General features: G+C 47.2%; 1 long non-coding RNA gene across 2 annotated transcripts in view; it reads left to right on the top strand.

Moving 5' to 3' along the window:
* LOC123596414 overlaps positions 1–16,327 on the top strand; it is a 280,758-nt gene that overhangs the window by 239,160 nt on the left and 25,271 nt on the right. The gene's annotated exons all lie outside the window — the stretch shown is intronic.

Raw genomic sequence — 16,327 nt, 5'->3', positions numbered from 1 at the left:
TCTATAAGGCGGTAAGGATGGTTCTGATTACTACATGGGGAAGGTTAGCGCTCCAGGGCTGGAGAGAGGTCGTCCGTCCCCTACGAGATTTGTGAGCTCCTATGGCACTTTGTCAGTCCGTGTTTTCGTTTTTCTCTCAAAATGAAAGGAATCTGAAAAAGTTTTGATTCGCAGTTGAAAGCAATGCTTCCTCTAATAAAACATGTTGCCATCACAGGGTTTTGTTTTTTTTTTTTCTTCCCCTGAATATTACCCTGTGGCCTGTTTTGTTTTTCTCAGTGCTTTTGAGAATATCTCCTATAAAATAAGTACAGCAAATTTACAGGGATGAATTTGACTTATCAAAAATGCTATATAATAGCTATTAAATACTATTTGGCATATCTGCATATATCACTGAGAATTGTGATTTCTGTTTGCAAACTCCACGTGCCTCAAACCCACAACTGCTCAGACTTCATTTCATTAAGACCTCGAGATAAACTCGCTTTGCGTTCCCCTTCCTTGCCTTCCTAGGAGTCCTACTAAATGCACCCACTTCCGTCTTCCTCAAGCTCCCAGACTAGAAATACCTGCTGTTGAATAAAATTTTAATTATTTATCAGCGCTAGCCCTTCTCACGAAGTCACGTCCGGCTCCTGACAGAAGCTAAGAGAATTCTTTCCAATTCACTCACTTGAAAGGCCATCTCTTCTGTGGCCTCAGGCTCTTTGCTTCCTGCTTTGTTGAAATCTGTAAGTTATCAGGTAATTTTTGCCTCTCTAGCCTGAGCTCTACCTGAAGCAAAAGAATGCCTGAACTCCCTTCTGAGGTCAGCAGGGGAAGAAGACTTGGTTCTTTTCATTGGTGGCCACCATCTTGTTTCTACTCCCAACACTGATATTTCTCCGCCCACGTCTTGCTAGTCAGCTACTTCTCCCGGCATTGACTCCCTCCCCTACGGCGAACTCCCACAACACACAGCTGTGGAGTTTCTCTGTTTACAATTTGCTGTGGGGTTCATTATATTTACTTGATGGGGAAGGTTTCAATTACACCTCAGCTGGCTTGTTGTCTTTAATTTGTACTCCCACTACCTGCTCTCTTTACCTGTGCTTGGAAATATATGGAAGGAAGATATTAAAAATATCTTCCTAGGTTGGCCCAATTGTTTAGTTCTTTTCAACTAACAACTGCTTATCGAAGGGCAAATTAAAGTCTGAGGTCAGTGAGAGATTTGTAGTGTTCACAGCATCAATGTTTTTTGGAGCTGGAAAGATCTTGGGAGAGAGATTAATCCAAAATCTTCATATTCCAGATGAGGCTTGGGGAAGAGAGATGATTTACCTAGGATCATTTCATTAGCTAATGTCAGATCTCCTGATTTCCAAGACAAGACCCTTTCCAGCCCAGAATAGTTATGTATACATGTGTGTGTGTGCATGCGTGTGCGTGTGCGTGTGGGTGTGCATGCATGTAGGAGCGCATGCATCCTCAAGAATGGTTGCCATACCTGTCAGAATCATCTGACATGTCTTTTAAAAACTACAGTAGCACAGGACGCTATCAGACCCCCTGAAACAGAATCTCTGGGGCCAGGAACCCCGGGTCAGGGGTGGAGAATGCTGTTTTGCCTCCTCCCTCTTTTCTCTCACATCAGGCACTGCATTTTCTAAGACTGGCCCCAGTTTTATGTGAAATGAATCCTAGGTCGGTTCACTACACCACATCATCACAGCAGAAACCAGAAACCCGGAGGAGAGAGGTGTGTATAGGCCCTGTATCTTTTTTTAATGTTTTTTTTATTTTGAGAGAAGAAGAGAGAGAGAGCACAAGCAGGGGAAAGGCAGAGAGAGAGGGAGAGAGAGGCAGGGTCTACACTGTCACACAGAGCCTGATGTGGGGCTTGAACTCATGAACTGTGAGAATCTGAGCTGAAATCAAGAGTCAGATGCTTAACCAACTGAGCTACCCAGGCCTCACCAAGGCCCCGTATCTTTAAGTAGAGCTCCGCAAGCCTAACGACGGGCTTTGTTTATGTGTTTACATGGAGGCGGCCACCAGCTTGGGAGCAGTACCTGGAACCGTGGGCGTTCTCTGGGGAAGCTGCCACATGAGTCAGGCCTGCAGAGAGTTGTAGAGTGGAGTCCTTGATGTGCTTGGTGATGATTCAGGGGCACAGCTGTCACCTCGCTGTGCTGGGCTGACCGAATAACCCACTCCTTCTGGACCAGAGTTGGCCTTTATGGGTGGTAGGGAGTTGTCTTGACTTGGACAACTGCATAACCACTTCCACCAGTAAAAGAGATGGAAATGATACTGTTCTCCCAGAATCAGCCATGGTGTATGTGTCGGGGGTGTGGTCAAGCCATGGAATTGTGGGGTCAGATGGTCCAGGATGACCAACTCCCAGTGACTAAATTATACTTGCTACTAAGGCATTAGCTCTAAGAAGACTACAAATTAGCTTGATGTACCCTTGGGCAGTTATTCACCAGCCTGATACAAAGGTGGGGAGCTAAATCCCTTCCTATATTTAGGCATTGGACAAACCCCCTGTGGTGGAGGACTTGGGGCAGTCCTGCGTGGAAGCAATGAGAATAACCCAGTGACTGTGGGGCTGCCTCCCAGTCCCACTATGGATACATACATCTGCATTTTGTTCAGGTGCTCTTTGTTCTTGACCCTCTGGAGGTGAAATATTGGCCTCTCTTGTCCTGAAGATGCCCAGGGTGGTGCAAAGTTCATAAATATTCACCTTCTTCTCACCCAAAGCCTTGCAGTCTTGCAGGAAAACCAGAGGCTGAGGAGTAATAGGAGGCATACTGTGTCACTCAGATTTTTCTGGCATCACTTTGTCTCAGAATTGGAGAGTATGTCTCCTACTTCATGTTCAGCGATCATTTAGAAACCAGGAGTCACAGAGCAAAGGGTGGATTTCATGTCGAGCAAAAAGATCTCTTGGAAGTCAATGAACAGATGCAGCTAGATCAATCCTGCCCGTCCACAGAGACAAAGGATTACCAGTCCCAAGATCTATGTGTCTTTATTTGTTTTTGCCTTGAATTCTTCAGGCATTCTTGTTGGCCAGCCAGTCTTGGGAGAGGAGCTTCTTGACTAAGAAGCCTGCCCATGTTGAAGGGGCATAGTGGGGAGAAGTGAGCACTGAGGTTGAACTACAGCAATAGTTTAGTAATATGACCCTCTGACAATGCTCCTTGTCAGTTTCTCTACTGCCTAAGCACGGGTGGGAGCAGCGGATGAGGGCACCTTGAGTTACAAGGAGCCACCATGATAGCTGGGTCATGTAAAGAGAGAAGCCCACCGAACTGCAAGAAACAAGGGGAAATGAAGAAGTTCTCTCATAAGAACCCACAGGATGGTTAGTCTATGCAGAGGTTAGGGCTGGAGGCAAGATAGCTCTTGGGGCCTTAGCACTTGGGGATGGTGGATCTTCATGCCCTTCCACTAAAGCAGTGTGGCCAGCTCTTAGGTTTCTGTTGCTCTGTCTCTGCATACTTTAGCTTTCCTCCCAGCACCCTTGACTCAATAAGACCCTTCTACGTTGTATCTTCTGTTTAATCATAGTTTTTATTTCCTCACAATTTTGGTTTGTTCTTAACTTCAGCTGGCTCAAGGCTCCTCGTATCCTTACTTGGTGTGGCTCAGCCCCCATGGCAAACAGCCTGTGTCTCTGTGTGCCTCCCAATTCAAAGTCCTGTGAGTGAAGATCTGATTGTCCCAGTGGATCCCCGTGTGAACTCAGCTCTTTACAATAGGCCATGTAATAAGCCTGGATAGGCAGCCCTTGAGACAAGTATCTACTTCCAGTCCAGTCAGATGAGGACGGGGTAATGGAGACATGTATAGGGCTGCCATTTCAGCGGGGTTGGAGAGGACAGTATCTCTTAGAAAAGGCTGTGGATGTGATCTAACCATGTTTACTACAAGCAGATAAAGGTCTCCCAAATAAAGGGAAAAGCAACAGTTCCAATCTCCGGCAAATGCCATAAACTCGAGTATTGTTACTAGGCCCTTAAAATATGGAGAGAAGTTTGAAGTGGCCTTGATAAACTATACACAGGGTAAAATATAATGTTGATGGAACCAAACACTAAATTTAGGGATAAATTGAATTGCACACAGATGCAAAAATGGCAGGCAAGGGGAGAGATGGGGAGAAGAGAGGCTTGGAAATCCAAGCAAGGATGAGATACAAAGATCTGGAGGTCACGGTGGAACACAAGCATCACTGAATATGTCAATACTGTTGAGTTAGAATATGAAATATAGGAGCCAATAGAATCTCTTGTATTCTTCTCAACATTGGCTAACTCCTTATTACATTTAGTTTTGTTTTCACGTTTTTTTGATAAAAGAAGAAAGGAAAAGAAACAGATACTAGAGAAGATTGGGGGATGCAAGGGAAAAGGAAAGAATTTACGAGGAACGTGAAATGATAGTTGGATTCTTTTCATCTGGGGATTAAAAAAAAAATAAAAAAGCAGGCTAAGGATTGACTTTTTAAATTAAGCATCAAAATCCAAGGCAGCAGATGGGTGGACTATCCTTTTATTCCAATGCCACAATTAAAATCAGAGAGAAAAATGGGGAGGCAAAAACTATTGGCAAGTTGATTGCCAAGCAACCGATTGAATTGCAAAGGGCCAAGCCAATTCATTTTTCTTAACAACAAAATAATTGGGCTGTGTCTGAACTATGTGAAATTATCTCCGTTTTAAAAACACCAAATGAGTTTGATTATTCAGTAATCAATTCACTCCTCAGCACTAGCATGTTGTATCAGCCAAAATAGCTGATGTGACTCCAAAAATGTCAATTCAGGGGCACCATGTAAACATACCCCCAACTTTCATGTGAGAATGAGCTCCAGAACCGGAACTTCAGTCACTGCTTTGCCCAAAGAGACAGCTGACACGAACGCCACTTGGCTTCCTCTCGGAGGGCGTAGCGCAAGGAGGTGAAAGACAGTTTGCCTTGACCTCCCTCCCTGGACTGTAGGAGACTCATCTATTTGTCAAGAACATGCTGTAAAGCAATTCTGACACAGACTACTCAGAGGTAGCCCAGACTTCACAGGTCAAGGGCATGTGTCCTCCAAAGACTCCATTTTGTTCACCAGCCCCAGCCACCCCTACTTGTGAACAAATGGCTACAAACTTGGGGCTGTCCACAACCCCCGTAGATCTGATGGTTGATGGTTCATTAGAACCTCGTAAATTCTTTCCCCCCGTAGGTTGATGGTTCATTAGAATGACTCAAAGACCTCAGGAAGGCACTTGTAGTGGTATTATAAAGGCTGCAAATCAGGACCAGCCAAGAGAAAAGACCCACCGGGCAAGGTCTGGAAGGATCTCAAATACAGAGCAGCCACGTCCTTTCCTCCTAGATTCAGGATGTATCGCCCTCCCGGCACACTGATGTGCGCTCCAGCTGGAAGCGCACCTGAGCCTCTGCGTCCAGAGTTTTCCTTGGGGGGTTACTATGTAGTTACGATTGAGTCACTGGCCACTTGTTTGAATTCGATCGGCAGCCTCCCTCCCCTCCTTGGAGGCCAGCGTGTTGGTATCTCAGGGCTCAAAGCTCCAACCTCTAGTCACGTGATTGATCTTTTGGGCATGGCCGGCCTCCTTTCTGAACTGACCTAGTGGACCCCCGAGTCACCCCATTAACCTAAACCCAGATGTGATCCCAGGGGCCGCTATCTTCTGATGAGCCTGGAGACTCCCAAGCTTCTGAAGCTGCTACCATTTCCCATGGGGAGAAAAATAGAACTTAGATGCCTCTTCTGCCTCCTAACCTGCCTCCCAGGGGCTTGCCCCTCCAGCCCGACCCTCCCCTCTCCTATCAGGCTTCCCCACAGCTCGTAACTGCAGGCACCCAGAGCTCGGAGATGGGGACGTGGCTCCTTCCTCCCATTCTCATCACTTGTTGATTCAGACTGTTAGTGAGATATTTATTCCAAAGCCCCAGCCGACAACCCTAAAAAGAAAAAGTTGCTCACTGGGGCATTTCCCAAGGCGTGCGTTGGGCTGCTTGGCCCGTGTGTACTTTTCTCCTCCTCCGCCTCCTCCTCCAGTCGCCCGAGAACAGTGGCCTACACGCGTCTGTAGGAAGCTACCTTCTGTGTTCTTACCTAGAGAGAAAAACCAGGCTCTGGGGAGGGAGGCAGACAACGGGCCAGCAGGCACAACAAGCGTGATGGTGGGCCCCACGGCGCCGGGAGGAGGGAGGCGGGGAGAGCCGGCAGGAAGGACGTGAAACATGGGCCTTCCTGCCGACGGCTGGCGAGGCCGGGCCGGCTGCCGGCGGTAGGCCAGAATATGCCAGAACGTGGCCTCCCAGGGAGACGGGTCCGGCGAGGCGGTCAGAGTCAATTGTTTGAAAACGGCTTTCTGAAGGAAGGACGGCAGCAAGAGTAACGGTGCTGGTCCCTGCCCTCTGCGTCCCCAGACACAGGGACCAGGAAGAGCACAGAGCCAGAACAAGCCTGCTCCGTGGGCGGCCTGCACTCCCAGGGGCAGGTGGCCACACAGGACACATGCACCACTCATTGTGTTCTCCTAGGTTGATCCGGTCGTCATGGAGACGGAGGGAGACTCCCGGTTGTGCCCTGAGCTTCCAGATACGTAGCCGTAGCCGAGTGTGGCGCTTTAGTCCCGGGTAGACTTAGGTTCGAAACCCAGCCCCGCCGATGGTTAGCTGCGTGGTGTGGGGCACGTGACCTGGCCTACACTGAGCCTTGGTTACCGTGTATACAAGAGAGATATTAGTCCCTTCCTCTTTAATGTTGTCGAAGCTCCTATGTTACCGTCACGTTTAGACTGGTTCCCTTTGTCCTCTGTCTTCAGGTCTCTGGTGCCACTGTCCTTCTGTACACAGTGCTTGTAGATTTGGCTCCTGCTCTGTTTCCTGCTGGGCTATGACAGTTCAGTATCCCCTGTGGTCCCCAGAGTCCGCCCCTGAGAGCGAGCAGTGCTGAAAGAGAATTTACCGTTTCCCCTTCACTCGCCCCGTAGACTTTGCTGGAAGAAACTGGAGACTGGCATTCTGTGTTGTGATTCAGGGACACCGGAAAGGCCTTTCCTCTACTCACGCCACCCCTCCTAAAAATCAGAAACCAAAACAAAATCTCTCCTCTGTGTTGCCTGCTGACATGCCACCATTGGCATTTTGTTCTTTTGATTTAAGGCTTTTCAGTAGTTAAAGGGCAAATTTTCTTAGAAGTCATATTTAAAGGCTGACATTTGTCTATCCCCGTGAATGAATGAGTCATTCACTCAGGGGTCCTCCTGTTAGGGAGGGCCTGAGGCCACCGTCCACGGAAGAAAAGCAGTCCAGTCTCTTACTGACACCTACTTCACAATTTTGCTCTGAGCCCTTTTCAGCAGAGAATACAGGACCAATCTCTCACCAAACCCACAAAACTCTGATTTTCTGCCTTGGAGTTTCTTCCTGCTTTGCCCAGCCCCCACTCCACTTACGGCCACCTCCACCTGCCACTATTGCCAGAAGAAAAGGGTTAATGTTTGTTGGGGACCTACTGTGTGGCTGGTAGGGAGGGCGATGTGTATTATCTCATTTAAACCCTCATTGCAATCCTGCAGCAGGGACCTCTCATCTCACTTAATGAAGAGAAGAAACAAGTAACATAAGAGTCAGTAAATTGCCCAAAGACATCAAACCCGTGGATGGTCTAGCTGGGATTTGGACCAGGCTGGTCTTGCTCTAAAGACTTTACATAAGGCAGGGTTAACTGTTTCTACTTTCCTCTTAAAATTTTTTTAAATGTTTTTTAAATTTATTTTTGAGACAGAGAGTGAGCGGGGGAGAGGCAGAGAGAGAGAGGGAGACACAGAATCCGAAGCAGGCTCCAGGCTCTGAGCTGTCAGCACAGAGCCCGACATGGGGCTCAAACTCACAAACTGCGAGATCATGACCTGAGCCGAAGTCGGATGCTTAACCGACGGAGCCACCCAAGCGCCCCTCTACTTTCTTCTTGATGCTGTTGCTCTGCTTTGACTTCTAGTTTGTTAATCTTAATACGTAAAAAAAAAAAAAAAAAAACAACAACAACAACAACAAAAACACCTTCTAGGAAGAGGATAATACATCTCAAACAAAAAAACAACCCATGACAAAACCCTAGTATTTTAAAGACATTTTATTATGAAACAAACATCCATAGAAGGTAAAGAACAGTGTGACAAACTCCCTCTGATCATAGACTGTTCCTGCGGGTGAACAGGGAATATCAGGGGAATAGCCAGGCAATATGAAAAGCACAGGGAGAGGCTTTGGCAGGAGCCAGCAAAGCTTGTATCCCCTCCAGGGGCACCTGGGTGGCTCAGTCGGTTAAGCGTCTGACTTCGGCTCAGGTCATGCTCTCACGGTTTGTGGGTTTGAGCCCCACGTCGGGCTCTGTGCTGACAGCTCAGGGCCTGGAACCTACTTCAGATTCTGTGTCTCCCTCTCTCTCTGCCCTCCCCTGCTCATGCTCTCTCTCTCTCTCTCTCTCTCTCTCTGTCAAAAACAAGTCAACGTGAAAAAAATTAAAAAGAAAAAAACTTGTATCCCCTCCAGAGTCTTTCTACAATTCCTTTTCTGCTACTCCCCACCGGAGGACAGGCCCCAGGCCCCAGCTAGGTCCTTCACAGGTAACCACAGTCACCAGTCCGTACTGACAGCTTACCGTGAGGCCCGGTGCTTTGTGCCTCACAGATCATAATGCATGTCATTCTTCTGGCCACCCGGGGGGAGGGAGGGCAGAGTTACCACTGCCCCATTTGGCAGAGCTGGGTGCTAAGTGCAGAGATGTGCGTTTCTCGTCTGACGCCTCAGGGCTGCTGGTTAGTGGCGGAGCTGGGCAAGGACCCAGGTGACCAACTCCAAAGGCCCCCTCCGGTCCTGAACTTGACCTCCTCAGTTCTTCCCCCCACTAAATTTATGTGGCACGGCATAATCTGAAAACACCATGTTCACCATCCTTTGATCACAGGACTATGCTAAGCTCTTCTTTTTTCCTTCTACCAAATGCAAACCATTTAGAATTATTATTTGGTAATTCTGCGACATTTGTCCTGAAAGAGCAGGGGGCCCGGGACTTTGAGATTTCAGGCCAAACGTTGTTCACCCTTCTCCCAGCTACCTCTTTCCACTAAGCTTCCCTAGACAATCTGTGGAAACGGGGCACCCACAGCCCCGGTCTACGCTCCACCTTACCACACCCCAGTTTTCAAACAGAGCTGAGACTCTCCTTATTTGTGAAGTTGCCCAATCAATTCTACGTTATTAACTGAGAGCAAGCAAGCCAACAAGGGAGCAGATCAGAGGTGCCAGGATAAAAACAGGGATTCACAGACAATCTTAGCAGCATGGGAGTGGTGCTAGAATGGGCACGGCTGGCCGCAGATGAAGGCATCAGGAGACACCCCAGGACCTCAGCTCTGCTGAGTCCCTTTCGCACAAAATCACACCTCGGAGCCATGTGATCCTAGCTCAGCTTCCGTGTAGTGGTGGAGACAAAACCCGGCCCCAGGAAGCTAGGGTGCCGGCCTGGTCTGCCCCAAGACAGCAGCAGAGGAAGGGCCCCGAGATGCCTCACACCCATGAAGAGGGGGAGAGCCAACTTGAGGCGGAAGTCTTCAAAGAGGCATGGGGGCATGTTTATAGGGTGGGACACCCCCCTGTGCCAGACTCTGTACTAAGGCCTTAGACCCGTTATCTCCTGGCCGCTCAGCACGGTGGCCCTTCCTCTGCCACTTGCGAGTGGTGAGTCGGGTCCTACAGCAGAGTGCTCGAGAGGGTGGCCTCGGGACCACAGGGCCTTCCTTTCCATCTGAGCCATCTCCAGCCACGTGGCCTCAGGCAGGTCACAGAAGTTGTCTGGGCCTCAGTTGCCTCCTCTGTGTCTTGGGAACAAAAATAGTTCCCGTTTCATAGGGTCGTTGTGAGGCTTACCAGTTAGCACACATAAAGCTCTCAGAACGGTACGCGGAACCTGGAAAGCTCTACACACGTGGTCAGATACCAGAGAGAAAAGCCATGCCGGCTGGCAGCGGCTGCCAGAGTCCAAATCCTGGCACTGTGACTTGTGTGACCTTGGGCTAGACGCTCAAATCCTCTCAGACTCAGGTCCTCGTTTGTATAAAGAGGATAATGGTGACCATATCAGGGGGTTGTTGAGAGGTTTAAATGAGTTATATTACAAAGCCCTGAAAACAAACAGCACAGGCACCCAGTGAGCGCTCAGAAAAATTATTATTCTACTCTACCACAGCTTAACATTGTGCGAGGCCGTTACCTGTAGCAGAGGTAATGGCGTGACTGTGGTACCTATGATTTTCTTCCGTAATGAAATAATATGAAATTTTGACCAGAAAATGACCACTTCGCACACTAATCAGAATTTCCAAACGATTCTTTTCAACAGCTATGGTCTCAGTCATCAGCTCCTTATCCATGACCTCTCCCCTTTCCTCCTATCTGAGTCCCACACCCCCCTGATCCTCTGTGCTGGCGACCCACCCATGTGACAGTCCTTTGTTACCGACTCACGGGTTTCTGCCACCTGCCTGAGTCTGCACATTAGCCATAATTGCTCCACAAAGTTATATGGCTCATAAAACAGAGTGGCATACTGAATGGAAAATTAAGCCACAAATAAGCTGGTTTCATCACACCCTTGCAAAGGTGCATGGAACAAAATTGTTCCATGCGATTTGACTCCAGATTCAAAATTGCAGTAGGGCTTTAGTAAAGGCAGCTACTATTTATATCTCACATTGTTCTGGGAGTTTTCCGATTATCTCAGAGTCATAGGCGTTCTGTAAATGTGTCGTCTGTTAGCTCCTCCCCTTTCAGTGCTATTAAAAGTAGGCAAGGAACGTGAGATTTGGGGATTTGCTTAACCAGTGGCCACGCAGCACGGCCCAGGTGATTTTGGAGAACTGGAGAAGGTAGAGGAGGAGGGGTTTGAAGGTTCCGCTTTGATCCTCTATGCAGCACGGGATCGTGCAGATGGGCTGGGCCAGGGCTACAGAGCTGCAGACAGAGAAGTCGATCGGTCAGATGTCGCTGAGAAGGGATCAGGTGGATTGGGGACGGTCTGGATCTAGGGTAAATGAGAAATTGAAAGAAATCCCCTCTTTGAGTCTGGAATGAGAGGGAGACAAGTGTCATGAAAAGGTTGGGAAAAATCAGGGATTTAAAGAGAAGAGAAACCACCAGTCTTTATCTATTCAGCACCATGGGAGAAATGTATGAAAGATGTTTCTGCTCTCAAAGGGCTTACACTTTCCCTGGGGGAAAGAAGACACGAATATACAAAAACAAGAATGATAAGACAACTGATTCAGAGACCAGTCTGGGCCATGAAGAAGGATGTTGCATGACAGGAGAGCATTAATACTGGTGTGTGATTACTTTCCAAATGGTTTCTGTAGGCAATAACCATTGGAAGGTCGTGTCAGGCTAGGGGCGGGGACAGAGAAGGCTGTAGACAAGAAATGCCATCGGAGCTGCTTTGGAAGCATTGGCAGGAATTGCAAAGGTGGAGAGGGAAGGCCTGCAGGCAGGAGCCAGAACATGGAGGCCCAAAGGCCAGAGGCAGGGCGACTGTTGCCAAGTGGAGTCCTAAGGGGCGAGTGGCTGGATGTAAAGCTACGGAGGGAGAGCAACATGAAGGGCCTGCGTGAAGGCTAGGGAATGTACTATAGTGTAAAATGAGGCACGTTATGTAAAGTATGCAAATATATTGAGCCTCTTCACTGGCCATGGGGCTTTTATCCTTGGCTTTTGACTTGGTCTTCCAACAGTTACCTGCAGGACAGAGGTTTAGGCCAGTTAGGGAAGGTATAGTCATGGTGCAGGATCGTGAATGGTTCAGGACGGCAGTGCCCTTGGCCGCAGAGAAGAATCCTTCCAATCACAGATCTCTGAAATGGATTAGTCATCATCTCCCTGCCACTTGAATATGTCACTTTATTTTTACCACTTACACCTTCAAAGGTACCGAGCAATTTGTACATGTCGAGCACCATGGTAGGCACTGGAGACACATGATTAAGAGATACTTACAGGAAAATGTGTCAGTGCAGGGATTGCTGGTTGCACGAAGGGGGTGTGGGAGGAAGCCCGTAGCCCGGAACCTCAGGCTCCTCAGGCACCAGCCCCAGGGTTCAGGGAAGGTTATTTGGAGCTGCTCTGGTCTAAGCCAAGTCTTGGCAGGTAAGCAGAAGATGGCAGGCAAGAGCAAAGAAGGGAAGGAGAGGGCATTCCAGGCAGAAGGGAGAACATAAGCAAAGCCACAAAATGGGTGACAAAATTAAGAGTGAGTTCTAGAGTCCAAGTACCTGGGTTGAAATTCTATCTCTGTCCCCTGCAAGTTTTGCAAGTTTTGGCAAGTTACGTATCCTCTCTCTGACTCAGTTTCTTTGTGTATAAGTGAGAAAAAGGATAGTATCTACCAGATAGGGTTATTGTGAGGAATACACGATACACCACATATGGAGAGATCAGCATGGTGTCCAGGGCATGGTAAACACTCACTGAATAATAACAACAATGATCGTGATGATGGCGACCACCAGTGGTTCAATGTTATTGGAAATGCAATGGAACATAAGACAGGGTAGGCAATGAGGCCAGAGACATAGGTGTTGATAAAAAAAAAATCTTACTATTGATTTTTTATTCTACAGGTCGATGGGACTTTTTAGAGGGTTTTCAGCTTGGAATAACATGAGCAGGTTTGCAATTTAGATGGATTCTTCAGGGCTATCTGTCATCAACTGATTTGAGGAGGACAAGACCAGGGGCAGGAAGATCTGTTAGTGATATTACAGTAGTTCAGGTGAGGGATGAGAAGCACTTACCTAATCCAGGGGCATCACAGTAGGGATTCAAAGGAAGAGGCATATTTGAGAACTTGAGGTGGTAAACATGATGGGAGTTGGTAAAAAAAGAAGAAAGAGCTGAGGATGTTCTCGGTTCTTCCAACCTGGGAGACTGGATGAAGAGTGATTCATCCACTGAGAGGGGGAACATAAAAAAGAAGCTTGTGTAGGAACAACAAAGATACGAGCATTCAGAAGAGCTGAGTGGGAGGAATCTGCAGATAACCTTGGAGAGGTCCAGTAGACTATTGTTTACTTAACAGGGAAGCTTATGGGAAGGCCCCAGCTAGAAATACAGATTTGCATGTAGCCAGCCAATATAATAGTGGTTATAGAACCATGAGAGCAGATGAGATTGCCCAGGAAAACAGTGCAGGAGGAGAAAAGAAGAGGGTCAAGGACAAAATCCGGGGAAATACCACTATTTAAGGAGCATTATTGGAAGAGCAGCCTATAAAGCCAAGAAAGAACTGATCAGAGTGGTTGCCAGAGAAACAAGAGGCAGCGTGATGGACATTAGGAGAGCAGAGAGCATGGGAAAGAAGGGAGAGATGGACTCTCTTGAGCGCCCCACGGAAGCCCACCAAAGCAGGACAGAGAAGGGCTGACCGATGGGTAAATAGGAGGGAAAGAAGGGGAGAAAGGGGTGTGAGATGAGGAAGAAGAGACAGAGAACGTTGCCTCTTTGAGATATTTTGTTGAGAAAAGAGGAAAGAGAAGTAGCCAGAAGAAGGAAGGGAAAACAGAGTTAGAGGATGCTTCATTTTTTCCCCTTCTGGTGGGAGATATTGAAGAAAGTTTGTATCTCATAGAAAAGACTTTAGAGAGAAGAAGTTGTAAAGGCAAGAGAAAAACAAGACATTTGATGGATCACAGTCCAAAAGGACATGGGTGGACATGATACCAAGAGCTCAAGAGGAATGAAGTTGGTCTAGAGTGGAATAGGAACAGAACAGACAAACGAAAACACCATTTTGTCCATCTTTTGTGAGACTCTAGGCAAGGTGAGTGGATGAAGTTTGTGTGTGTGTGTGTGTGTGTGTGTGTGTGTGTGTGTAGCAAGCTTCAACTTTGCACATAACAGTCTCAGGTTTTTAAAAGATGGAGAAGTGGAGGCCATATACTGGAAGTGAGGGGAACAGGGGGTGATAAGGATGATGAAACCTTGCTGGAGAGTTGCAAAGAAGTGGGATTTCTACTAAAAGGATGCTGAGCAAGGAGAAGAAAAAGACGGACCCTCTGTCCTGAAGCTCAGTCGAGGGAGACCACAATTCTGTAGCAGTACCCATCTGAACTGCTGGGTGCTGTTTTTCTTCCCTCTTTTAATGAGCTGAGTCTAGGAGGAGAAATGCAGTATTGACTCAAGGCTGGAGTTTTGCCACTTAGATACGGTGAAAGTCCAGGGATGCAAGGCCACTGGGGGTCCTGGTGACAGACTCAGGAAGCTAACAGTAGTTCTTCTGTCTTCTTGTTTATCCCATTGAAGCTCAAGGGAAAGAAGTGACCTCAGGAGCAATTATGCATATCTTATAATCGTTATTATTTGATAGATTAGATCCCGTTTTTATTTTTGTTCCAATTCACAATCACGAAAAACAATATATTTAACTTCAAATGTCTCCTTGTCCTTGTCCTGGTGTTACGCTTCAGCTTCCAGTTTTGGAAACTCCAGAACCATCGAATGATCTCCCAGGGAGATCAGAGTTTCCTCAGCCACCTGGGGGATATCATGGTCTTTGTGCACTTTTCGCAAGGGAGGGGGCATCTACCCAGACCTGCTTGAGGGGAGGTCATCCAGCTCTAGATAGATGTGACAAAAGAAAGACCAGGGAGTCGCCTAAACAAACATTTGGAACATGTGGTAGAACACGAACCCAGCTATCCCTCCCCCCGCCCCTCCCAAATAAGAATACGGCACGAGAGGTAAAGAGATTAAAAAAACAAATAGGCTGGGCTGTGGTCTAATAGAAGTCAATTGGTTGGATGGGAAAATTAAGGACATAGCAAACGAGGTTGTGGCACTACCTTAATTTAATCAGAGCCATCTTTCTTTTGGTTCTTGGGGGCGGTGACAGTGCAAGAGCAATAGTGATTTCCTCTCCCTGGTTCCAGAACACTCCCTCGGCAGAGTGGCTCGAGAAAGAGCCGACACCACTGTGGATGTGTCACAGCCGGCTCCTTGGGAGGCCAAGATGCTCGAAACACGTGCATTCTGACACGTCTGGCAGATATTTGGAAAGGCCCTTCATACTCATCGGCTATAAGATAAAAAGTTTCCTGACACGGTCTCTTCCATTCATTAGCCACGGAGAGTATGCAGATGGCTTGGGTGTCATTCTCACTTTGGACAGAAGAGAATTGAATTAAAGACCATAGAAATATACTGTTAAAAGTAGGAATGACGATTGGTACAGCACATAATGGTTTACAATGGAATCACTCTTTTTAAAAAAAAAATTTTTTTAATGTTTATTTATTTTTGAGACAGAGAGAAACAGAGCATGAACAGGGCAGGGGCAGAGAGAGAGGGAACACAGAATCTGAAACAGGCTCCAGGCTCTGAACTGTCAGCACAGAGCCCGACGCAGGGCTCGAACTCACGGACTGTGAGATCATGACCCGATCTGAAGTCGGACGCTCAACCGACTGAGCCACCCAGGCACCCTACAGTGGGATCATTCTTGTTACCATATCTGAGCCTCTCAGAGACTCTTAGTAGTAGGTTGTTATTCTGAATAAGAACAATCCTTTACATTTCTTAGCTTGAAAATATACTTTTTTATTATATCAATTTAATTGTGTTTCATTTCTTTCCTTGTATTTCTAAGTCACTTTTATCTCACTCCCCTCCTAAAACTTCCATAGATTTCTAGAATTAAAAGCTCTCATTGATGCTTAGACAAGTTGTTCTTCCAACGCTATCTCCTCACTTCACCTCCTTGGAAATATATTTCTTTGTTCTCCTTCCGCCTCTGATCGTGTCCTTGCCTTCCTCGTCTCCTGACTCTTCTGCTCTTCACAAGGCTCTGTCCTAAAATTTAACCACTTTTTAAAGGCTTCACATAAACACCGTCTCCTTAAAAAAATCATTCTTGCCAGGGCACCTGGGTGGCTCGGTTGGTTGAGCATCCGACTTCAGCTCAGATCATGATCTCAGGGTTCATGAGTCTGAGCCTTGCGTTGGGCTCTGTGCTGAGAGCTCAGAGCCTGGAGCCTGCTTGGGATTCTGTGTCTCCCTCTCTCTCTGCCCCTCCCCCAATCGTGTGCGTGCTCTCTCTCTCTCTCTCTCAAATATAAACATTTTAAAAAATTAAAAATAATCATTCTTGCTAATACATTCGGATGTGATCTCTTCCTTTCCAAGGTTCCCAATATACGTGATAGCTTTGTTTCAACAAATATGTCATAATGGTGTCAGACATTTACTGAAG

The sequence above is a fragment of the Leopardus geoffroyi genome, chromosome A1 (assembly GCF_018350155.1).
Source record: "Leopardus geoffroyi isolate Oge1 chromosome A1, O.geoffroyi_Oge1_pat1.0, whole genome shotgun sequence".
Lineage (NCBI taxonomy): Eukaryota > Metazoa > Chordata > Mammalia > Carnivora > Felidae > Leopardus > Leopardus geoffroyi.
The sequence above is the reverse complement of the archived record's forward strand: the minus strand, read 5'-3'. Positions and strand labels throughout refer to the sequence as shown.